This window comes from Pleurodeles waltl, chromosome 8 (assembly GCF_031143425.1).
Source record: "Pleurodeles waltl isolate 20211129_DDA chromosome 8, aPleWal1.hap1.20221129, whole genome shotgun sequence".
Lineage (NCBI taxonomy): Eukaryota > Metazoa > Chordata > Amphibia > Caudata > Salamandridae > Pleurodeles > Pleurodeles waltl.
The window spans coordinates 800,325,540-800,352,312 of NC_090447.1; the positions used below are offsets into that span (position 1 = coordinate 800,325,540).

The 26,773-nt window shown below is 43.8% G+C and overlaps 1 protein-coding gene across 2 annotated transcripts in view; it reads left to right on the forward strand.

Moving 5' to 3' along the window:
• Positions 1–26,773, forward strand: part of LOC138250305 (P2Y purinoceptor 8-like) — a 184,260-nt gene that overhangs the window by 35,872 nt on the left and 121,615 nt on the right. Inside the window, exons 3-4 of one of the 2 annotated variants that reach the window (XM_069205056.1) lie at positions 6,160–6,276; positions 14,889–14,975. The gene's annotated coding sequence lies outside the window, so the exon portion shown is untranslated. The remainder of the gene's footprint in view (positions 1–6,159; positions 6,277–14,888; positions 14,976–26,773) is intronic. The other variant, XM_069205057.1, reaches the window with a different exon arrangement.

The window sequence follows — 26,773 nt, forward strand, 5'->3', positions numbered from 1 at the left end:
TTTCAAGCAGCAAGGCAGGCCTCAAGAAGCAGGGCAGTCTTCTCAAGAACAAGGCAGGCCTCAAGCAACAGGGCAATCCTCTGGGGAACAAGGCAGGCCTCAAGCAGCAGGGCAGTCATCTGGGAAACAAAGCAGGCCTCAATCAGGAGAGCAGTATTCTGAGAAGCAAGGCAGTACCCTGGAGTACAAGACAGTCCTTCTGTAGTTTTTCAAAGTACCAGGAGAGTATTGAAGAGTTGATCTGAGGGTCCAGTATCTATATCTGGTGCCAGACTTTGAAGTGGGAGAACCTTCTAGACTTCCCCCCACATCTGGTTCTGGACATTCGTTCCTTCCTCTGCCAGAATCAAAGGGGCCTGGGGTGACAATAGACTGGTGTCAAGTTATTTGTGAGTGTGCTGAGACAGCCCCTTCGAAATGTAATTGAGGCAGGGAACAGCTCCGTCCCTCCCATCCTGCCAACACCTAATCCCCCTTTGTCTTACTGTCTGGGAAGAATACACAAAGGCCAACTACATCCAGTCATGTGACCCAGGACACAGGCCACAGGCACCAAATGGATGGGACAAGAAAAGCCAACTTTGTAAAAGTGGTATTTTCAGAATTGCGGCTTAACATCCAAATGTAACATTAAAAATGGGTTTAAATAACAATTCGTTTGACACCAAACTTGACCTTCCTACCTGTTCCCAATAGAAGTTAACCCTTATTAAAATTAATAAGGTAACCCAATGGTATTGTATTGGAAATACAAGCATTGCAGGAGTGAAAAATGAATGATTAGGCTTGGCAAAAGGTTTATTTTGCAAGGTTGAAATGTCAGATTAAAACTACACATGTTGGAAAGGGCTACTTACATGGGGGGCACAATAAGTGCTGCAGGCCTACTAGTGACATTTAATTTTCAGACACTGATGACATGTAGTACCTCTTTACTGGGGACTTATAAGTAAATAAAATATGCCAATTGGATGTATTCCAGTTTTACCATGTGCAAAGAAGAAAGCACACGCACTTTACCACTGGTCCTAATCATCGACAAAAACAGTTTCGGAAAACAGGAGGGGCGAATACAAAAAGTTTCGAATGACCCTGCATTTAGGGCCAAGTACAACAGATATTTATTGGTGTCCCATTGCCTAAAATACTCTTAAATTTCAATTCACTAAGCCTTTATACAGCTCATTCTTAAAGAATAGCAACTGTGAGCAGACAAGGTTTAGTTGAGGTAATTCAGGGATGGTGACTTCCTTACAGTATGAAACATTAATCAACCACATTAAAATTCAATGAGGGATGACATCTTTGTCTTTGCAAAGGCTGATTTGCTTGCTTCCAAGAAATTGACCATTTGCTACCATCACCTCAGTTAACTGTATTATCAAGTATGTTTAAGTATTCTTCAAAGCCAGAACTTGCAGTCATACTTTGAAAAAATGCTTCCAAAAGAGAGAGATTTTTAGACATAGGTTTAGAGCCTACAACACGTCATCTTAGTTATTCCACTATCTTCTTTGAGGCTGAGAGAAACTTCTTTGGTCTCCACTGATTTAAAACTTGGTTAAGGTTAGTTATGTCCCAGAACAAACTGAATCATGCCATGTGCATCATATATAAAGAGATGATGGATTCATTTGACATACAGACAATAGCGAAATAATTTGTCCTCCACACTGAATGACACAAGAAAATATTTTTTTTTCAAACATAAGTTCAGGATTGTATTATAACTGCCTGCAGCTGAAAGAATGGTTCTGATTAGTCCAGTTACCTTTTTGAGGTTTATGAGTGCTGCTAAGAACATTTTGTTTATTCTTTCTTTTTTTCTCTCCCACCCTTGTTGCTTGGTGCATAAAGGAGCAAGGAACATGTTTTTCATATATTTTCTAATTGCGTTCCAGAATGTAATTAACAATAAAGTATACTTAGACTGTGATGACATGCCCTCCTTTCTTGCTATTGCACTTCAGAACCACGTGACTGTATACATTTGTCAAAGTCTGCTGCTCTTAGACAGCGGGCACCTTCAATAGGGTCAATAAAAAGTCCTCAAGGCTGTTCTTGTCCTCATCAGAAATTGAGTGTCTCCTACACCCCTGTGTTTGCTGTGTTGTGACAAAGTATCCCATCTCCCAATGTTGTAATCAGGCCCCAGGTGTTTTGGCATCTACAGAAAACACGTGCCAGTGGAGGTGAGGAGTGCAGCATATGGCATGACCTGGAGCCCGATTGCTAGAGCAGTTTTTGCCCGTAAGTGCTATTCCGTAGGCACAAAGATTTTACTTTGCACATGTAAATTACCGTTCTTGATTAACAGAATCATGTTTGGCTGGCATTTCCATGTGCAAAATGTTTGTGCGAATTTGGGAATTTCCCTTGTATGGTCGAATTTAAGCATTTGCATATGCAGTTGTAGGGACAGTGCTTGTTGGGTGTTCCTGGGTGGGGTCTGCTGTATAAGTTGGTATACACCCACAAACCCAGTTGCAGTGCCGGAGATGCTCACACATTTACCCCTCTTAAGTGCGAGGTATTGTGGGGGAGGGACACACCCGTACTGAATATGTGTACAGGAAGACAGTTTTCCACATAGAAAAGTAATTTTTCACTAGGAACGCTAAAGAAAAGGAAGTTAAGTGTGAAAATGAACATTTGGTTTTCGTTTGTGTACGCAGAATTGTACACCTACTCCAATAACTCTACAACCTTCATCAATTTCCAGAAATCAGTAATGTACCCTACTGGACCAAAATGTAAACTGCTACCTATTTCCCTTTATGGATTGGGCCCTTAATGTGCCAGATCGTATTCAGTGTAAAATGGTATATTACAGACTGCAGCTAGGGTGCAGGAACGGAGAATCCTGCTCCCTTCAAACGTGGTGTGTCTATTAAAAATGCCACAATGGCCTTATGAATCTCTTTGAGTCAGGTTATTAGAGTTTTTTGGGTAGCAACAAGAAGCCACTGAGTGGTGTACATGTGCTCATAAATAAAGATATCAATCAGGGCCAGCATTAGCGCTGGTGGCGCTTGTATGACAATGTTTTTGGCCACCCCACCCAGGTGCTTTTAAATCTTAAGTTATTGTAAAAAGAGTCCCCACCCACCACCACTGAGATCAGTGCCCCCCTTCAAGTCAGCATCCATTGTGGCCCCTGTCACACTGCCCTAAAGCCGGCCCTGAAATCAATTAGTAAAAGGTCGCATTGAGCCACTGAGGTCGCAGAGCCACTGAACCTTCTTTGCCATTGACATCCACATCCCTGATATTGATTACTGTGATTTTATGGTTACACTGCTACTTTAGCATTCAGACCTGACTTCTAACATTGACTTTCATAATTTACCAAAGAACGTGTGCTTTCCATTGAATCACTTTAGCTTCCTATGCCTTGAATTGTAATTATGCGTAATGAGGAAAACATAGCTGCACCAGTGGTTGCCTAGCAATGATCCATTTCAATGTTCCTACTTCCTCCCTATCGCACCTTAGAGCCATATCATTTGCATGTGCACTGGCTCAACACAGAGCTGAGCACACGTTATTTGCCCGCAAGATTTTTCTTGTGTGATATTTTTTACTTTATTACTGTTTGACGTGCTGCATAATTGTTGGAAAGTGGATTATTGGTAAGGGCAGGTAAGCACCTACACTTAGCAATAGGCCAATAACCACCACTTAGGTCTCAATAAATTAAACCCAGCTCAACCCTTGGTAGCTTGTCAATGAACAACAAAGCTTAACTTTAGTAGACAAGTGTGTAAAGCATTGAAAAATCACAAAACAGTAAATAAGTAAAACACAAAACAATAAAAATACAACACCAATTTATACAAATAGATTATATTTTTTTCTTTAAAATGACACCAATATGATTAAAATCAGGTAAGGGGAACCGGAGATATGATTTTTTAAAGAATTATTGTTTTTAGCGCATAGAAGCAACTAGAGCTCAAAAGGGTTAAAAAAGGTCACACTGGAAAGGGACAAAGTTCAGATTTCAGGCCACTCATGAGGTAACACTGTTACACTTACTTTCAGAAGTGTTTCTTGATTCAGGAAAGTGGTCCACAGCACCAACCAAAGGTTCAGAGGTGCTGGTTTGCCTCTTGTGCTCTGAGACTACAACTCCTACAATGTACCTCTTCAACTTATGGAGTTGCTCCAAATGTCTTTAAACTTCTGGATCTTCTTCCAGAGGTCCTTTTTGGGTCCTTGAACTATCCACAACTTGACCCAAGGTTCCAGAAGCTCTGAGTTGCTCCTTGAGAGTTGGGACTACAATTCCCAGAATGCACCTGGTCCTCACTGGACACTGGTCAGCTGCTTGCAGGACTTGATGCAGGGGACTCTGGGCAGCTCCTTTTTACCTGTAGCAAACAGGGAGCCCCTTATTGAAGCAGTAGAAGACAGACAGAGTCATTTTAGTGGTGAAGCTCAAGTGTGCAGCTGGTGCAGTCCTTCAGAGTGCATTGCCCAGGTACAGGTCAGTGGTCCAGCAGGGCAGTCCTTCTTCTTCTTTGTGTTGTCCCTTGTAGGGATCTGAGGTGTGGGTGCGGCTCTGCCACATTTATCCTTTCTCCTGGGTGTAAAGCAAGGTGGGCCTGGTTATCCAGTCACAGGCAGGCTCCTTTCCCATTTGACGACCACTTCCTGGGAAGTGTGGCAAACATCAATCCCAGGGAGCAACATTCTTCAAAAATCCAACATGGCTGAAAGTGATTTTTGGAGGTTAGGTCTGGCTGTGCCCACTCACTGGTGTGGCTAAAGGTCCTAAACACCCCCCTCTCCTGCCCTCTCCTAATCTAATCAAGAGGGCACTTAATTGTCTGGGGTTGCAGGATGTGAGGGAGGTGCTGGGCTGCTCCAAATGTCCTTCCCTGCCTTTGAAGACCAATTTGGCTGCTCTTCCCCCATCCTTCTTCACCATCTACTGAGGCAGATCTACTTCCACAGGCACATCCTTTTTGTTCAGCCCAGGCCACTTTACACCTCAACAAGGCAGCCTGGCCAGGCTGCCAGAGGCGGGCCAATCAGAGAAGGGTACTACAGAGCTAAAGTTGGCAACTTTCAGGTAGAGTTTTAAAACTCTTTACCTGAACTAGTTATATTAACTCCAACAATTGCAAGTTGTGGGATTTATTACAACAATTAATTTGATACCAAATGTGAGGTATCTTGCACTTAAGGGGACTTTGTTAATTAAAATGAAGTCTCCCCATTTTATCCTACGGAGGCCATTCACTATAGTGAGGGAAACATGAATGTGGGTATTTTACCAGACCAGGGCTTATAAAACTATTATATAAAGTCCCGGCTTATAGTTACAAGCCACCCAACCCTAGGGGCATCTAGGGCACACCTTAGGGGTGACTTATGTGTAACAATAAGGTTGTTTAAGACTTTGGAAGTATGTTTAATTCCAAAGTCGAATTTGCATATAACTTTAGTTTAAAAGCAGCCAGCAAGGCAGGCCTGCCTTTAAAATGACTCTGGTCACCTCAGCATTGCACCCATGGGTGCACGACCTATGCTGGGGTCCCTAAACCTACGTGCCCTACAATATACTAGGGACGTATAGGTAGGTTGATACAGCCAATTATAATTAGCCTAATTTCCATACTCATTTTACACAGAGCACAGGCCCTGGGACTGGTTAGCTGTACCCAGGCACCATCAGAGTCAGGAAAACACCAGCAAAAAGTAAAAAATGGAGCAACAAGTTAGGGGGCCTCTGCAATCAGCCCTTTTTTCTCACAATAATTACTTTACAAACTGTCACAAAAGTTAGCCAGGCTGCTTTTGTACCAAGCTCCCATTGGATTTAGGTCAGGTTAAGGTGGGGTTTGGTTCACACTGACAAGAATTGCCATTGTTTCTTGAGTAGGCTTTCACCCCGTCAACCAGTAACCCAATTTCTTACAGTGCCTGTTCAAATATATTTGTTATAAAATTATTTATGTCATTTTTACAAAAAAGTGTTGTATTCATTTTCTTTTTTTTTATATTTATGATATTAATTTAATTTATATAGCAATTATATATTTAGTGTATGGTATTAAATAAAATAATTTTTATATGGTATTTTAAATTAGGTTGCATATTTCGTTGATGGTATATACGATTACTAATCTTATGTTTATTTTACTTTGGCAGTATATATGTTCCTGAAAAGTGTGAATATTTGTCTGGTACATAGTCAGACGGACAAGGCACCTCATCAACTGGCGGATGTAGAAGTTTTATGTGGAGAGGGATGGAGAAGATACTATGGTAAATTCTACTTTTTGACACAATAATTTTGTCTGTCAGTATTTGTGACAATGATATCCTGTCAGACAACCGTTTGTAGTATACAAATATTCTCTCAAAGCGCTCCTCTCCACCTTGGAGTTTAGTTTGCGCGATATCAAATTCCTAAACTTTTTGTAATATTAATATCTTAGGTACGCAAAACCACTCCCTATGCAGAGTATGTTAGATTTAGAAATCCTGGTTTTGATTAAATACTTTGGGGGTCATTTTGACCTTGGCGGATGGCGGAGGCCGTCCGCCAAGGTACCGCCGCTGAATGACCGCACCGCGGTCAAAAGACCGCGGCGGCCATTCAGACATTTCCTCTGGGCCGGCGGGCGCTCTCCAAAAGAGCGCCCGCCGGCCCAGAGGAAATGCCCCTGCAACGAGGACGCCGGCTCAGAATTGAGCCGGCGTAGTTGCAGGGGTGCGACGGGTGCAGTTGCACCCGTCGCGTATTTCAGTGTCTGCTTAGCAGACACTGAAATACTTTGCGGGGCCCTCTTACGGGGGCCCCTGCAGTGCCCATGCCATGTGCATGGGCACTGCAGGGGCCCCCAGGGGCCCCGCGGCACCCCCTACCGCCATCCTGTTCCTGGCGGGAGACCCGCCAGGAACAGGATGGCGGTAGGGGGTGTCAGAATCCCCATGGCTGCGGAGCGCGCTCCGCAGCCATGGAGGATTCTGAAGGGCAGTGGTAAACCGGCGGGAGACCGCCGGTTTGCCCTTTCTGACCGCGGCTGAACCGCCGCGGTCAGAATGCCCTCGGGAGCACCGCCAGCCTGTTGGCGGTGCTCCCGTGGTCGGTGGCCCTGGCGGCCACCGGCCGCCAGGGTCAGAATGACCCCCTTTGTGTTAAAACAAATACACAAGAAAAAAATCAACCATATGGTGGATGTGTACAACGTGCTATTTTTCACCAGTGGGGAGGGTTATTTTAACCCACTTGAGGCTTCGCCTACCCTGAGTCATGGTCCCTCTCAATACTGAAACAATTATTGAATGAGGTCTCTAAGAAGAATTTAAACCATTAGTACTAAGAAAAATTAAAATTTAAAACATCCCTGAGTCATTCACTATAATTGAGCGGGTAACGATTATCCAAATCAGGGAATATTTTCTTAGGGCTCGCTAAAAGATGAAAGTCTGCTATAGGACGTGTCTGTAGCCAGTGGCCTGCCAACTACAGATAGATCTCTGGAGTCAAAGAATTGGTCTCCAGAATTTTTCTTACCATGTGTTAATAACTACTGCAGGCATACTGCCCTTTTCTGACATATGTGACTGTGTGTATCCTGACAAAAAAGCGCCCTGTCCTAATAATGCAGTGGGTACACCCTTCCTCACACACAAACTTTTAAACTGCCTGTAAATGCACACTTGTGTAGAAATCAGCCAATAGATAAAATTATGAATTACTGCAAGGCATTGCTTCACAAAACCCACTACATGACAGCAGATCGCTCTGAATGTAATAAGCAGTGTGTTTTGGGAGATTGCAGTAATAATGAAAAATTATAGTTGGAAACTATGAGTCATGAATAGTGTCAGAAACCACAGGGTGGTATATTGGTAAAACCACATTATTCGCAGTGGAGCAAAAGTTCACACATACTCAGAATGCTCCTTTAGCTGAAATGGCATGCTAGCGATTCCATACCTTTAAAATACAGCCAATTACCTTATTTGAGCTTATTTTGCTGTGCAAAAGTACTGGTACGAACGTTTGAAAGCACTTATTCAGCAATACCACATCAATAAAACATCAAACGACCAAAATGGGAGAAATAAGTCCAACCACTGGCTATCGGTTTGGGTAGCATTCCAACACATTGTACTTTTGTCCACCATGGAAGCGCAGTTGGGATCAGCCAAATGCAAATCAAATCAATAGAAACACTCCAGCCCAAACTGCAAGGCCAGGTCCTCCCTTCACTCTGGCCTGGCAGTTTGGACTGGACTGTTCCTATTGGAGCAGGGAAATGTCCTCTATGCCGACTCTTTAATAACGAAGTCCTGGTTAACGAAAGCGGAACAACGCTTTCTTTAACCATGCCTTTGTTATTTTGTGCCTTAACCACGCATGTCCTGAACAACAAACGTGTGGTTAAGGCACAAACAAGGGAGTCGGCTGAGGAGGACGACACGGATGACGAGGCGATGACTCAGGTAAGTGGGGGGGCTTTAGGTTTTGGGGCAGGGGTGGGGGTTTTAGGTTTTGGGGCGGGGTTGGGGGGTTTTAGGTTTTGGGGCGGGGTGGAGGGTCTGGGGTTCTAGGTTTTGGGGTGGGGTGGAGGGTCGGGGGTTTTAGGTTTTGGGGCATGGTTCGGGGGGTGGGGCATTTAGTTTTTGGGGCGGGGTGGGGGGGTCGGGTTTTAGGTTTTGGGGTGGGGCGTTTTAGGTTTTGGGGCGGGGTGGGGGTCGGGGTTTTTAGGTTTTGGGGTGGGGTTGGGGGGCGGGCGTTTTAGGTTTTGGGGAGGGGTGGAGGGTCGGGGTTTTAGGTTTTGGGGTGGGGTTGGGGGCGGGGCGTTTTAGGTTTTGGGGTGGGTTGGGGGGTTTTAGGTTTTGGGGTGGGGTGGGGTTGGGGGGCGGGACGTTTTAAGTTTTGGGGTGGGGTGGAGGTTCGGGGGTTTTAGGTTTTGGGGTGGGGTTGGGGGGGCGGGGCGTTTTAGGTTTTGGGGCGGGGCGGGGTTTTAGGTTTTGGGGTGGGGTTGGGGGCAGGGCGTTTTAGGTTTTGGGGCGGGGGTGGGGGGTCAGGGGGTTTTAGGTTTTGGGGCTGGGTAGAGGGTCGGGGTTTTAGGCTTTGGGGCTGGGTTGGGGAGGCGGGCGTTTTAGGTTTTGGGGCGGGGTTGGGTGGCGGGACATTTTAGGTTTTGGGGCGGGGTTGGGGGCTGGACATTTTAGGTTTTGGGGGTCGGGTTTTAGGTTTTGGGGTGGGGTGGGGGGCGGGGCGTTTTAGTTTTTGGGGCGGGGTACGGGGGTGGGGGTTTTAGGTTTTGGGGTCAGGTTGGGGTCGGGGGTTTTAGGTTTTGGGGCGGGGTGGAGGGTCGGGGGGTTTTAGGTTTTGGGGTGGGGTTGGGGGGCGGGGCGTTTTAGGTTTTGGGGCAGGGTGGCGGGTCGGGGTTTTAGGTTTTGGGGCGGGGTGGAGGGTCGGGGTTTTAGGTTTTGGGGCAGGGTTGGGGGGTGGGGCGTTTTAGGTTTGGGGCGAGGTGGAGGGTTGGGAGTTTTTAGGTTTTGGTTTTGCTAGGCAGATCAAAATACAGTGTCCTGTGGAGTGGGGTCCTTTGGACAGTGTAAGTCAGACTGCAGGCAGTTGGGGTCCCTGGGCCCATTCTATGGCTCATTGAGGAAGAGACTCCAAGCTCCTCTTCCCTAAAAAAGGCACTGATCCAAGGGGATTCAGTTCCTGAGGCCTTCAAAATGCTCAGGGAGGAGGGTGCCACAGTCTCCTTCACATAAAATTAATATCCAACCTGCGTAGTGGAGTCCACAGAGCTTTCAAAAGATTCAGAGAGGGAGTTGTACTTCCCCTCCCCATAAAATCATGGCGACTAGAGGATGGGGGTCCTTCAGGCCTTGAAACGGCTCCTGATGTGGGGCCAAATGACTCCCCCCCACAAGAAAACAGTGCACCGACCCGGCCCACTTGGGGTGCTTTTATATGAAAAGAGCTGAGTTTTATCCCTGGATCCTTCATGGAACTGTAAGAAAATACATATGTATTTGCCACCAGAGGGTGCCTCTGGGGCACCTTCAACTGGCCTAGGGGCTCAGAGTATAATTAATCTACCCCACTATGTCTTTTTTCAGGACACATGGACTGAGTCTTCGAGTTCTGAAATGGCTGCCACAACATCTTAGTCGATGTTGTGGCAGCCAATCAGATGTCATTTTTTGATCTGTTAGGTCCACAGATTCTCCGCTGCCTGAAATATACATAAAATTTGAACATTAATTTCTCAAAAACTACTGAACGAATTTACCTCAAATCACAAAAGCACACTTTTTGGGTAAAGATTTGGCATTCTGCCAATGTGGTGTTATTCTTTTCAGCCGTTTTGGCAGTAGCTATGTCTAAGGTTTCTATGGGATATTAAATGGAGCAAGCACAGCATGCCCCCACACACCCTTTTCTCGGTCCCTGTGTGATGGATCATCACACATTACACTAGATTAAGATGAAAGCTAAACTTTACCCAGAAAGTGTGCTTTTTTGTGATTTGGTGTTAATCCATTCAGTAGTTTTTTTTTTTTTTTAAACTAAGATTAAAAATGTATGCATATATAGAGACACAGTAGTCCTGCAGACTGTCTGATCAAAAGATAATAATCTGATTGCCTGCCTTCAAAATCTACAAAAATGTTGCAGTAGTTATTTTAAGATTTTTTTTTTGCAGTACCTTGGTAGTATCGCTGTAAAATTAAAAAGCAAGTGTAGGGTGGATCAGAACCCTTGGCACAGGGTTGTGCATCTTCGTTTTTTGAGGATGGGGACGTGTGGCTCCCCCCTGCCTGAGCCATTTAAAGACCCCATTTCTCAGTGCCCTGCAATTATTCATTTAGAGAGGCGACCAGGGAACCCCCTCCCCAAGGCAGAATATGGCCTCAGTCCCTTACACATAATTATTTGGGGAGGGAGTTGTGGGCCTTCCTTCCCCAGTCATGTTTTAGAACCTCATCACCGGTGGCCCTATGTAAAACATTGTCCTGGGAACAACATTCGTCAGACACTGTTGATCTCTTCACCTGTCTGGTAGGAGCAGAAAGGCTCCTTCTGGACAGGGAACACAGGCTAGTTCCTGCAGAAAGAAGTGGTGTTCCCAGCCAGACGGGAGCAAAACAATGTAGTCCAGGTTGGACCAAGGCACTAAACAAAAATAAAATAAATATTATTAAAAATGGAACAGTAGTGTGGGAATGGGCTCCTGCGCAAACTGTTTAAAAAACAAACAAACAAAAAAAAAACAGATAGGCTCTGTGTGCCCTGGATCATGGACGGGACTAGGGCACCCAGGCTAATAAAAAAAATAAAGAAAAAAATACTTGCGGCCTTGCTGCTTCGCTATGCTTCACTATTGTGGCAGCAAGGCCACTCATAAAATATTCACTGCTTCCTCCTGAGAGCGCCCCATAGCATACTATATGGACCTTGTTTTATAAAAATGCCCATCACATGGTGCCACAAGGAAGGCCAGGGGCATTCCTAACAATTTACAAAAGTGTTTGGGGTTGCTGCAAGGAGCACAGCAGCCCCCCAGAAAAGATTTTTAAAAACTGTTATCTCCTAGGTCATTGAATGCATGACCTAAGGGAGCATATTTATGAGCCCCATGTGCCGGTGAAGCCTCACTTTTTTCGACACGCCGATGTCGCAAAGTACAAAATCATACCTATGAGACCACGAAAGCTGCTTTGCGTGGCTTTGAATGGTCTCATAGATGTACAGCAAGGCAAGGCAGCACAAGTCGATGCGTTTCCTTACTCTCACCAGGCAGGCATTCCATCAGCCATGGTTTGGGGAAGGATTTCCTATGCAAAACCCATGGATTTTGACACATCCACAGACCACAAATTAACGTGAGTAATTAAACCTGGCGAAACACCAAAACCTTACGCCATATATATTCTTATTGTCCTCTTTCCATGTGTGCTGCATTCGGTGATTTTTGTGATTTCTTTCTGCAGCACACATAGAAAGAGAAAAATGCCTCTATGGATGGTTTCTGTGCAGGAAGGTGCCCCTTCCTACACAAAACAATCCTGCCAACAACACAGATACCTGCGTTAGTGCTAGGCTACGGAAATGGCGCCAGCGCAGTGGGAATGGATACAAATCCACGAAATTGCATAAATATGATGCATTCCTGCCCTTTCACTTTGGTTTAGGGCAACGCAGCAAGGTGACTTGCTGCAGTGCCTTATGCCAAATCCCCGTAAAGTTTGCCCTAATAGAGCTAACCATTAATTTTAAACCACTTAGACCTGAAGCTGTATGCTCTTCAGCTGTAGTGAAGGGACCCCTACTGGTTGGTTCTTACCTGAAGTTTGTGGTTTGAAGAATGCTAAAGGTAGACTCAAACACACATTTATTGTTGTTAGGAGTAAAATGCTATGCTTTATTTTAAATATTTTGGTGACAATAAGTGTTATGCATTCCCATAAGTGTATTTAAAAGGATTGTTTTGGAATATGGTTATGGATACATTTCTGCAGTGACCTTTTGACAAAACCAGTAGGTTTGGTTTATCTAAGTTGATGTGCTGACTCCTTGGTAAGGCCAGTAAACAAGTCCTTTATATTTTTCTGTTCCGATTCTTTGACAAAGCCAGTAGTCATGCATTACTTAGAAATATATCTCTTTATATTGTTAAAAACATTTTAAAAAAATCACTGATTAAAGCAAAGGTTAAAGAGGTGTTATAGTTATGCCTGTTAATAACATCTTGTTTTATTTTTAAAAAGCCTCCGAATTTCACTGAATAGAACAAAGGTTGAAATAACGTTATCGTTCAGTGAAAATGTCAGTTAAAACATAATGATTTAAACTAAGAAAACACTGAAATTCATACGTTGTAGTTACCTTAACTGGAGTCCTTGCCATGCCCTGATTATCATCTCACATAATAGATTTTCACCTAAATATAACATCATTTTAAGCTTTTTCTTTTTGAGTGAATATACTAACATTTTATACAATTCTTCAAAGACATGATGGCGGCCATGTCAGGTTGATACAATTCAACTCATGCATGAGTGTTCACAAATGTATAGAATTCCACAACTAAATCCTTCATTTCAAGTATCAGGTACATGTCATAGTAAATGAATATACACTTTATGTAATAAACATGAGCAAAAACCTCAGCTCCAGGAGTGCTTAAGAAACTTCTCCAGGTCATGTTTTCCTGGTCATGAGTGAATTAAGTGACCATTACAGTGTGGAGTGGGACTCCTGTAGTCTGCTGCTGGGCCAGCATTGCTCCTGAGTGCCCCACGCTCAGCAAATTCCCCAAGTGGTGCCTCTTCCTTCCTGGGGGTGGCAGCTCATGCAAATTGTTGAGGTGGTTCTCTCCTTCTTCTGCTTTTGCTCCTGCACAGATGATTTTATGTGTGGCAGGTGCAAAAGAATTCTACATCTGCATGTTTCAAGTGAAAGCTTCTTTGGAAGACCAAGCCATATATATTATGTCCCAGATTTGAGAAACTTTCAAACTGCCACCTGGGGCAAACAGAGAGCTTCAAATGTCTTCTCAATGGTTTTACTGTCATAATTTATCTGGGGTAGACAATTGCTGATATAGAACTAGCTGTACTTTGTGCTCATCCCAACCACTGTCAGATCAGCACAAACTACAGCTAGAGCTAGGTATTGTGAAACAGGGGATACATGCTGTCACCAAAGTTTACATCCAATTCCAAGACTGAATCTGCCTTCTCTCAAAACAAGATGGAAACTGCTGCTGCCTCTAAATAAAAGGTTTCTACGTTACTAGAATTGATGTAGAAAAGTCCCCAAATGAAGATGGAGACATACATCAGGCCTCAGTTGGGACCAGATAACACAGCAGTCCAATAAAAGAGGCAGGTATTATTTGCAATGTCTTTTAAACCTGATTAGCTTTCGGAGGTCCATGTGGAAACTGAGCTGTTGATGTTTACATGTTTTCACTTATCCCTGGGTTGGAGATAGTATTTACATGTTTGCCTTATCTCCGGGTTGGAAATAGTTCAGACCTCATTTAGAAATTGGTGGATGCGGGAATTGTGCCACAATGCGGCAGATGTCCCATCTCTCAAACTTGGGGTTCATCTGCACTGTTTAGAATCAGAGGATGTGCCCAGTTTCTCATAAATAAGCCCTCACTGGCTTCCCTGGCAGAAACCTTTAACCAGTTATCTGTCTGACATTGGGCCATTATGTAATATGTATCAGACTATAGGCACTATTTAGAACAGATGATCGCAAGTGCATTTTTCCTGCTCAGAACCTTTATTGAAAGCCTGGCGGTCAGAGACTGGAAACCAAAGAAACAACCCACCCACGCTGGAAGGAAAGTCCCAGCTTGTCAAGGACATTTCTTTTTTGTGTTCAGTAACAAATTACCACTTTAGGAGTTTGTTTTTAAAAAACAAACATCTTTGCTGAGTAGTGCTATAAGCTTGGTGCCTAATCAGCAGAGTGTTAGTGCCTTCAGTCAACCAAAGATCTCTAAGTATAAGGGGCATTTTCTACGTGGTCAGCAGAGAACATCCCTCCACTGATGTAACAGTCCAACCACCATACTCTAAATGAGCCCTAAGTTTTGTTCTAGGCTTTGTTTCTTGGGCAAGTCCTGCACTCAGTCCTTGTGTCCATTAATCTCACTTGTCTCTGTTCCCACATAGTTAATGGCACACATTGGCACATACACACAGTTAGAAAATTGACTAATTGTGGCTTAAGAGGGAAGTCCTCCTTTGTAGATGAATTGATCTGCTCACTATCATACTCTGTCAAAGGTGTGTTTAAAGCTTTGATGCATTGAGCTCATAAATACCTCTTTAAGGGATTTATTCCAGAGGATTCTGACTCTTTTCTATTTGTTTACCAGTAGGTACCCACCAATGAGTCAGAGTCTCATACATAGCCCAGACCTGTGAAACTTCAAAAGAAGAGGAAGAGGAACCATTGCAATGAGGTAATCTTTTTTAGTTTTCTGAATCCGCAACACATGTCCTTCCTGAAGAGTGAGTTACTTGTCATTGTATTGTAGTTGAACCAGGAGAGTATGCATAATGCAGTGCTGGATGTTAGTCCCATATTGGTAGGCATTCCTACAAACTTTTCAGTACCTGGAGCTTCAGATTTATTTTTCATGTCTGCCAGGCTGCTAGGCTGTCCAATTGACAACCCATGCTCTTCTCTGGCCCACTACACAAAATTCATATCCTCCTTGGAAAGAGATGATGCCTAATCACTAATTTAACTGATATTGTTCCTCGAAGAATGGGTTTTATGCTGACTTCTTCATTTGAGCTATAAATTTGTGATTTCAAGCACATAAATTCAACTGCCTGTGGGTTCTATTGCATGTAGCCAAGTGCAGTGTGTTATTATATTTGATTCACTGAAAAAAACAAAGGTTAAAGTAACATTGTAGTTAGGTGTGATAAAAGGATGTGCTTTTTTAAAAAACCTTAGAAATTCGATGAAAAAAAACCAAAGGTTAGATTAATGTTATAGTTAGGTGACTATGTCAGTGATAACATTAACATTTTGATCTAAACAAAACAGAAACTCACCAGTTATAGTTAGCAGCACTAACTACAACTTGCACCCCCCACCATGCACTGCTTATGACTTCACATATGACATCACTCATGACATGTTCTATGACAACATCTATGACATCACTGATGATATCTCAAGTGACCACTAATGACATCATCCAAGCTACTTTTGTACACAATGTGCTTTAAACCGGTATACCACTAGAGCTATGAAATAAAGTGCAAAATTGTTCAGAATAACATTAAGCGTCTTTACTGCTATCATACATACAACCTCCATAGGTAAAGCAAGCATGTGTTATTTGCAACATTGATCCTATGCCATACACTTCATGAGTAGCTGAGATGATCTGGATAAATGAACCACAGATGAAGGGGTAACCTATCATGCACACAGTGTTCAATTTATATATAACTGTTCAGGAACATCCAAGTTGCTCCAGACACGTAATCCCTCTTACATAACTAATGCCCCATTACGGACAGTCCTTACCTGTATGAAACCCCTCACTGTCACTGAACTTAAATTGAGAAACAAAGTGGATACGAGTAGAAAAGTGGGAACTGGTAACACAGTTTACTCTAAGGAGAGAGTTTACTCTGTACCACATTATTTGGAGACAGTGAAACGCAACTGAGAAATACACCACAGAGTATTTAAAAGTATCTCCTATTCAGTTAAAATAATCAAGGTCTGAAGGAGCTAATGAATATACTATCTGCATACTTAGTATGTAGTACATAGAATCTTTGCCCTGTTGAGATCTTTTTCTGCAGTACCAAATTGTATAGAACATAATGAACCCTAGCTAACTGTCACCTGCACACAGAGTTACTGTTCCGTACTCTTTAGAACGTGTTCAATACCGCTGCACAACTATGAGTATGATGTGCAACCCGTTTAGTACGAGTCGGGGCTATTTGATTGTTTCTATTTTAAAATTTGTTGGGAAACCTGCTGGGCAATTCCTTTATTTTTGTTTTTGCTGAATTTGCACATATTTTAAAACTGTGCCAGGTTATTAAGGTTGTTTTTTGGGGAATTGGCTGAGGGGCAGTATTGGGACATTAGGTGGCACCATTTTGTTAGCGCTGCAGACCCTCTCCGGTTTTTCCACGCCATCAAATGAGTGCCATGGCCTAAGGCAAGCCCGTCTGCACGCGTACCCAACCGAACAGTGCAGGAGATTAAGAATTCTGCCAGTTTAAAGACAGGTAGGCAAATTTATTCAGCCACTCAGCTCCTTGACGTGAGGAATGTTTATGATGTTAAATGCCTGAATTCAATTGATCTACAGAAAGGGACCTATAAAGGTACATACTGTCCTGGGTTCTCTCTAGGGCCCCCCAAAAGTTGTTCCACTGTGACAGGAGGATCTACTTATAAACAGTTCTTAATTAATTATAGTTCCCTTCCTGCCAATAAATTAGAGCTTTTTTTGTTTCTAAAAGATAAACATCCTGATGCAGTCTTCCTGACGGAAACCTGGTTCTAGGAGGACTCAGGCCCTAACTTGGCCTGTGCCTTATCTCCAGGTTATTATATCTGGAGGCTAGACCGAGTCAATAAAAAAGGAGCAGGGATTTTGCTCTTTCATTCACCCCTACATCTGCATTTTCTGGCCTTTTAATGTATCACCTGCCCGGGTCTGGTATGGACTTTTTAGATGCTCTTCCTGGATAACAGCAAATTTTATTCTTTCTAGACCCAGTTTCATTCTGTTGGGCGATCTTAATTTTCACTTTGAGGATCCTGCACATTTTCAAGCATCTGTGCTCATGCAAGATCTCTTCGCAAGAGGTTTGACCCAGTTAATATATGGTCCTACCCATGAGAAGGGACATTTACTTGATCCTATCTTTTATAATAAAAGTAGGTTAAGAACCCAGGCCCCGCTCCTGTGATCTGGTCTGATGATTTTATCATTCCTTTTATCTTAGAGTTTCCTCACATTCTTCCCCCATCTGACCTTCCCTCACATGCAGAGCGCACATGGTTGAAACTCACCATTGATGTTTTTAAACTGTCGCTTATAGAATCAGGAACAGTGTTTCACCAAAACCCTACTTCCACCTATAATTAATTTGAACAGTGGATTAAACAATCTCTTGATACTGTTGCCTGAAGAACAAAGCAGCCAAAGAAAAATAGCTCAAAAATCATTCCCTGACATACACCTCAGCTCAAGCTGCTAAAAAACAATGCAAAAGAGCAGAGAGAATTTGGAGAACAGTACGGCTAGCTATAGGGAGATTATTAGGAAATATCTGGAAATCACAGCTGCTAAAAGGACTTTCTATGAAAATAAAATAGACATTGCTTTTAACTCTTCGAGAGAGATTTTCCAGATTGTCAAAACTCTTTCAAATCCCACTTTCAATTCTTCATTTCCTCAACCGACATCAATCCGTTGCAATAATATCACCCAGGCTTTTGTGAAAATGATCGAAGATATTTATCTCTTTTTTTTGTTACATGAATCTTGATTTGCAGTCACAAGGCAGAAACCCTTCCTACTCAAGCTCAATTGCTGTTCTTACAAACTTCCCTAAGATCACCTCCGAGGTTTTCATAACTAGCTTAATTAAACTTAAATCTGGTTCCCCATTCGATCCTGCTCCTCTGTTCATCTTAGTCAAAGTTTGTGAACAGCTTGGTTTAGCTCTTCTTGAGATCTTAAACTTGTCTTTAGCCAAAAGAGTGGTTCCTACACCTTGGAAGCATGCAATGGTAAAAGCTGTACTGAAAAAAACAAATCGGGATCCTGCAGACCCTGGGAAGTATAGGCCAATCTCTTTGATGCCGGGTCCAAGCAAAATACTTGAAAGCCACATTAATAACCACCTGTCTGAATTTTTAGAATTAAACGAGGAAAAGACTGAACTGTTGATTATCAGTAATCCTTTTCCACCTCAGTTCAACCTGGGATGGCCCAAGACTTTGAGTATTACTCCCTTCTTAAGCCCTCAGTAGAAAGTTTGGATTTCTGTTTGGACATGGCCCTCACCATGGATCTTCAAACTACGAAACTAGCAGCAACTTGTTATGGGTTGCTTAGATCACTGAGGAAAGTTCTCCACTTACTACCTTTTTCATCCAAAATATTAGTTGTCCAGGCACTTGTTTACTCTCGATTGGATTATAGAAATTCCCTGTACTTGGGAGCTACTAAATCTACAACGAGGAAACACTGCATTGGCTCCCGGTAGTACAGAGGATCAAATTTAAATCTCTCTGTTTCGCCCACAGGGCCTTGACAAACACCGTACCAATACTGTGCAATTCTTTTTTAAACCCTTGTTTGCCGACCAGGTCTTTACGATCATCGAATGCCTCTTTGGTTATTGTCCCTTTGAGCAAAAGAGTCAGGAGTGGAGGCCACTCATTTCAGTTCAACACAGCCAAGTTGTGGAACTCCCTGCCCTCCCTTGTGAGGGTGCTGTACTCAGTACTTCAGTTCCGTAAGCATCTAAAAACCTGGTTGTTTACTCAGCTGTCTCAATTATCCTCTATTTAGTGACTTGTCTCCTTCTATATGGTGTAGCTAGCATACTCTGGTGCTGGGAGGCCTATTAGTAGCCATGCACTTTTTAAGTAACCATATGCATGATGCGTTAGTAGCACATGCATTTTGTAAACACTGTTACTGGTTAGCTGGACATAAGCTGTGCAAAATTAGGTAGAAAACTAATATGCTAGTTACCCTCCACAATGTAAACTATAAAACAAACATGCTCATTGGATGATGTCATCAGTGACATTTGAGATGTCATCAGTGTCGCCATAAATGATGTCATTGAACATGTCATGAATGATGTCTTATGTGAGGTTATAAGCAAGGCATGACAGGGGCACAAGTTATAGTTAGCACTGCTGACTATTACTGGTGAATTTCTATGTTTTCTTTTAGTTCAAATCATTAATGTTGTCACTGACAAATTCACTTAACTATAACTGACACATTTATTTTAACCTTTGCTTTTTTCAGTGAATTGCTAAGGTTGAAAACAAATATATATTTTTTAGAACACCCAACTATAATGTTACTTTAACCTTTGTTTTTTCCACTGATTTGCTATGGTTTTTCAATGTAAAATAATGCTTAATTGCTATATGTAAATTCACACACCCGCTGCACATGGCTGAAACCCCTGCATGGCATGGGGTTGGTGGCTGTTTGTTGTTTAATAAAAGAGGAGGGGGGCCTTGTGGAGCCCCTCCCCGAGCCATGTTAGGCCCTGGAGACTGCATCCTCCAGGACCAGTTCTAAATTAAAAGGGGAGGGGGCCATGCAGCTCCCCCCTCTCTCAGCCGTTAACCCTGTCTCCTGGGGCCACTTATTTAAATACATGAGAGGGGGCTATGCAGTTCCCCCTCCCTAAGCCTTGTTAGGCCCTGGAGAGCCCTTCCCCAAGGACCATTTCTACAAATATAAGGAAGGAGGGACCACGGCCCTGGGAATCCCATCCCATAAGGCCTGGCATTATGTGAAAGAGGAGGGGGTCTGTAGCCCCACTCCCTGGGGCAATTTGAGCCCCAGGGACGCTCTCCCCAGTACCTGATTTTATTTTCAGTGAGAAGGAGGCATATGGGCCCCCTCTGCGGACAGATTTTAGCCCTTGTGATCCCAGTCTCTGCATTATGTTTTGGGGAGGGGTATGCGGCCCCCTTCCCCAGGCTGATTTTGGCCCCGGGGACTCCATCCCCGGGAGTCCAGTCCATTTTTACGGGTAAGGGGGGGCGCGCAGCCCCCCCCTCCTCTGGTTGCCTTTGGCCCCGGGACCCCATCCCCTGGGGCCTGGCATTATGTTTTGGATGAGAGGACATCTGGCCCCCTACCCCAGATCGATTTTGGCCCTAGGGACCCCATCCCTCGGGCCTGGCTTTATTTTAAGAGGAATTAGGGCACAAAGGCCCCCATATTGGGCTGATTCTGTGTACCCCAGCCCCCTGCCTCCTTTCCCAGGCTGATTTCTGGCCCTAGGGACCCTTTCCCACAGAGCCCAGTACATTTTCCAGGGGGAAGGGGGCATGTGTCCCTCCTCCCTGGGCTGCTTTTGGTCCCGGGGACTCCATCTTCTGGGGCCTGCACTGTGAAAGGTGGGTGCCATGGTGCCCTGCTAGGGTACCCACCATACTACTGTTGGGGCTGTGGGGAGCCCCAAGGCCCTTGCGTCCTAGCTGGCTCCCCACATACAGCAGGAACCATCATTGCTCCCTGCGGGCGGGAGCAATATTTTGATCTATTTACCTGCCCACTTCCGCAGGATATATATATATATATATATATATATATATATATATATATATATATACATATATATATATATATGTTCAATGGCATTTGTAGCTGAAGATACACATGCTGTGCACATCCTGCCATCTGGTGTTGGGCTCGGAGTGTTACAAGTTGTTTTTCTTCGAAGAAGTCTTTTCGAGTCACGAGACCGAGGGACTCATCCCATTTCGACTCCATTGCGCATGGGCGTCGACTCCATCTTAGATTGTTTTTTTTCCGCCATCGGGTTCGGACGTGTTCCTTTTCGCTCCGAGTTTCGGGTCGGAAAGTTAGTTAGAATCTCGGAAAAATCGTCGGTATTGTTTGCATTCGGTATCGGGTTAGTTACAGCAGATCGACACCGAATTAAGAAGAGCGCCGGTGGCCCTTCGGGGTTTTTTTCGATCCCTGTCGGGGCCTGGTCGGCCCGGCCACGTGTCTCTTCAAGGCTGATGGAACGGACCCCATTCCGCTTCTGTCCAAAATGCCATAACAAGTATCCATATACAGATCAACACCTGGTCTGTAACTTGTGTTTGTCACCAGAACACAAGGAGGATACTTGTGAGGCCTGTCGAGCGTTTCGGTCCAGGAAGACACTCAGGGACCGAAGAGCAAGAAGACTGCAAATGGCGTCAGCGCCGACAGGACAAGGGCGTTTCGAGGAGGAGGAAGAAACATTCTCCACCCAGGATTCGGACTCGGAGGAGATCGATCCTGAAGAAACGCCGAAAACCGTGAGTAAGACATCGAAGCAAAGAACTCACGAGAAGACCGCTAAAGCCCAGGGGACGCCACTGCCAACAGGCCATGGCTTAACCCGAAAAATAGGTGACCGTCCATCGGCACCGAAAAAGGGCGAGCTGGTGTCGAAGTCATCCGACCCCGGTCGAGATACCGGCACACAGCAATCTCGGGCCCGAGATAGTGGCTCCGAGAAGATTCGTCATCGAGACAGGGGCACCGAAATGGGTCGGCATCGAGAGGGCACGACGCCGAAAGTAAAGAAGGTTTCGTCCGAGCCGAAAAAAGCAGCCGAAAAGGTTTCGGTACCGAAACATCCGGCCTCGGAACCGAAAAGAAGTTCCTATTCAGAGGAACAAGGACTGTCCTCACAAATGAAGACACACAGATTTGAACAAGAATTAGAGACAATAGAGCCAGATCACACACAAAGGCGGCTCTTTATTCAAAAAGATACGGGGAAGATCAGCACTCTTCCTCCAATCAAAATGAAACGTAAACTTGCCTTCCAAGACAAGGACAAGCAGCCACACGCAAAGGTGGCTAAACAAGTAACACCACCACCATCCCCACATCACTCTCCGCAACCATCACCTGTAGCCACTCCACCAATGATGCAATCCCCAACTCATACGGGAATGAGTCAAGATGACCCTGACGCATGGGACCTTTATGACGCACCAGTGTCAGATAATAGCCCTGAATGCTATCCAGCAAGACCATCGCCACCAGAGGATAGTACAGGCTACGCTCAAGTGATATCGAGAGCTGCGGCATTTCACAATGTCAGCCTTCATTCAGAACCCATTGAAGACGACTTTCTTTTTAATACACTGTCGTCTACACACAGTCAATATCAAAGTCTTCCGATGCTACCCGGAATGCTCAAACACTCCAAACAAGTGTTTGAGGAGCCTGTCAAAGGGAGAGCCATTACTCCAAGAGTAGATAAAAAATATAAACCGCCACCAACAGACCCAGTGTACATCACACAACAGCTAACACCAGACTCTGTTGTAGTGGGAGCAGCGCGCAAAAAAGCCAACTCACATTCTTCAGGAGATGCACCACCTCCAGATAAAGAAAGTCGAAAATTCGATGCTGCAGGCAAAAGAGTGGCGGCACAGGCAGCAAACCAGTGGCGCATTGCAAATTCGCAAGCTTTGTTAGCCAGATATGATAGGGCCCATTGGGATGAGATGCAACACTTTATTGAACATTTACCAAAAGAGTTCCAAAAAAGAGTGCAGCAAGTGGTAGAAGAGGGACAGAGTATCTCTAATAATCAGATACGGTCAGCAATGGATGCTGCAGACTCAGCTGCTAGAACTGTCAACACAGCAGTAACAATAAGGAGGCATGCATGGCTGCGTACATCAGGATTTAAACCAGAGATACAGCAAACTGTGCTGAATATGCCATTCAACGGACAGCAGTTGTTTGGGCTGGAGGTGGACACTGCGATAGAAAAACTTAAGAAAGACACTCAGACGGCCAAAGCCATGGGCGCACTCTACTCCCCGCAGAGCAGAGGCACATTTCGAAAGACACAATTTCGAGGGGGGTTTCGAGGGCAGACCACAGAAGCCACAACCTCACAAACAAAGCCCACTTACCAGAGCCAGTATCAGCGGGGAGGTTTTCGGGGACAATATAGAGGAGGACAATTTCAAAAAAATAGAGGAAAGTTCCAAAGTCCCAAAACTCCTCCAAACAAACAGTGACTTCAAGGTCACAAATCCCCAACACATAACACCTGTGGGGGGGAGACTAACCAAGTTTTACACACATTGGGAGGAAATAACAACAGACACTTGGGTCTTAGAAATTATCCAGCATGGTTATTTCATAGAATTTCTCAAATTCCCTCCAAACGTCCCACCGAAAACACACAGTATGTCAAAACAACATATAGATCTTCTAGGACTAGAAGTTCAGGCATTGCTACAGAAAGAAGCAATAGAATTAGTACCAAGACAACAATTAAACACAGGAGTTTACTCACTGTACTTTCTGATACCCAAAAAAGACAAGAGTCTAAGACCTATACTAGATCTCAGAACATTAAATACCTACATCAAATCAGACCACTTTCACATGGTTACTTTAAAAGACGTAATCCCACTGCTCAAACATCAAGACTACATGACAACACTAGACTTAAAGGATGCATATTTCCATATACCAATACATCCTTCACACAGAAAGTACCTAAGGTTTGTATTCCAAGGGATACATTACCAATTCAAAGTGTTGCCATTCGGAATAACAACTGCGCCAAGAGTTTTTACAAAATGCCTGGCAGTAGTAGCTGCACATATCAGAAGGCAGCAAATACATGTGTTCCCGTACCTGGACAATTGGTTAATCAAAACCAACACGCTAAGCCGGTGTTCACAACACACAAAATATGTCATAGAAATCCTACACAAACTAGGTTTCTCAATCAACTACGCAAAGTCACACCTTCTGCCGTGTCAAACACAGCAATACTTAGGAGCAACAATCAACACAGCAAAAGTGATTGCCACTCCAAGTCCACAAAGAGTTCAAACATTTCACAATTTAATACAGGCCATCTATCCAAAACAAAGGATTCAAGTCAAAACGGTAATGAAACTACTAGGCATGATGTCTTCATGCATAGCCATTGTCCCAAATGCAAGGTTTCACATGCGGCCCTTACAACAGTGCCTAGCATCACAATAATCACAAGCACAGGGTCAGCTTCTAGATCTGGTGTTGATAGACCGCCAAACATACATCTCGCTTCAATGGTGGAACAGTATAAAATTAAACCAAGGGCGGCCTTTCCAAGACCCAGTGCCACAATACGTGATAACGACAGATGCTTCCATGACAGGGTGGGGAGCACACCTCAGTCAACACAGCATCCAAGGACAATGGGACATACAGCAAAGACAGTTTCACATAAATCACTTAGAACTGTTAGCGGTATTTCTAGCGCTGAAATCATTTCAACCCATAATAACCCACAAATACATTCTTGTCAAAACAGACAACATGACAACAATGTATTACCTAAACAAACAGGGAGGGACACACTCGACACAGTTGTGTCTCCTGACACAGAAAATATGGCATTGGGCGATTCACAACCACATTCGCCTAATAGCACAATTTATTCCAGGAATTCAGAATCAGTTAGCAGACAATCTCTCTCGGGATCACCAACAAATCCACGAATGGGAGCTTTACCCCCAAATACTGAACACTTACTTCCAAATTTGGGGAACACCACAAATAGATCTATTTGCAACAAAAGAAAACTGAAAATGCCAAAACTTCGCATCCAGGTACCCACAACATCAGTCTCAGGGCAATGCGCCATGGATGAACTGGTCAGGGATATTTGCGTACGCTTTTCCCCCTCTCCCACTCCTTCCATATCTAGTAAACAAGTTGAGTCAAAACAAACTCAAACTCATGCTAGTAGCACCAACATGGGCAAGACAACCTTGGTACACAACACTACTAGACCTTTCAGTAGTACCTCATGTCAAACAACCAAACAGACCAGATCTGTTAACACAACACAAACAACAGATCAGACATCCAAATCCAGCATCGCTGAATCTAGCAATTTGGCTCCTGAAATCCTAGAATTCGGACACTTAGACCTCACACAAGAATGTATGGAGGTCATAAGACAAGCTATGAAGCCTACCACTAGACACTGCTATGCAAATAAGTGGAAAAGATGTGTTTATTACTGCCATAATAATCAAATTCAACCCTTACACGCATCTGCAAAAGATATAGTAGGATACTTACTACATTTGCAAAAGTCAAAACTAGCTTTCTCTTCCATAAAAATACATCTTACTGCAATTTCAGCTTACCTGCAAATTACGCACTCAACTTCATTATTTAGGATACCAGTCATAAAAGCATTTATGGAAGGCCTAAAGAGAATTATACCACCAAGAACACCACCAGTTCCTTCATGGAACCTCAACATTGTCTTAACACGACTCATGGGTCCGCCTTTCGAGCCCATGCACTCTTGTGAAATGCAATACTTAACGTGGAAAGTTGCATTTTTGATTGCCATCACATCTCTAAGAAGGGTATGTGAAATTCAAGCATTTACCATACAAGAACCATTTATTCAAATACACAAGAATAAAATAGTTCTACGGACAAATCCAAAATTTTTACCAAAAGTTATCTCACCGTTCCACTTGAATCAAACGGTAGAATTACCAGTGTTCTTCCCACAGCCAGATTCTGTAGCTGAAAGAGCACTACATACATTAGACATCAAAAGAGCGCTAATGTACTACATTGACAGAACAAAACTAATTCAAAAAACAAAACAACTATTTATTGCCTTTCAAAAGCCTCATACAGGAAATCCAATTTCAAAACAAGGCATTGCTAGATGGATAGTTAAGTGTATTCAAACCTGCTATCTTAAAGCACAGAGAGAGCTGTCTATTACACCAAAGGCACACTCAACTAGAAAGAAAGGTGCTACCATGGCCTTTCTAGGAAATATTCCAATGAACGAAATATGTAAAGCAGCAACATGGTCTACGCCTCATACATTTACCAAACACTACTGTGTAGATGTGTTAACTTCACAACAAGCCACAGTAGGTCAAGCTGTACTATGAACATTGTTTCAAACAACTTCAACTCCTACAGGCTGAACCACCGCTTTTGGGGAAATAACTGCTTACTAGTCTATGCACAGCATGTGTATCTGCAGCTACACATGCCATCGAACGGAAAATGTCACTTACCCAGGGTACATCTGTTCGTGGCATTAGTCGCTGCAGATTCACATGCGCCCACCCGCCTCCACGGGAGCCTGTAGCCGTTTAGAAGTTGATCTTGAACATTTGTAAATTTGTAAATATATTACTTTAAACTTCATTATGTACATACATATTCACTCCATTGCATGGGCACTATTACCAGCATACACAACTCCTACCTCACCCTCTGCGGTGAAAACAATCTAAGATGGAGTCGACGCCCATGCGCAATGGAGTCGAAATGGGAGGAGTCCCTCGGTCTCGTGACTCGAAAAGACTTCTTCGAAGAAAAACAACTTGTAACACTCCGAGCCCAACACCAGATGGCGGGATGTGCACAGCATGTGAATCTGAAGCGACTAATGCCACGAACAGATGTACACTGGGTAAGTGACATTT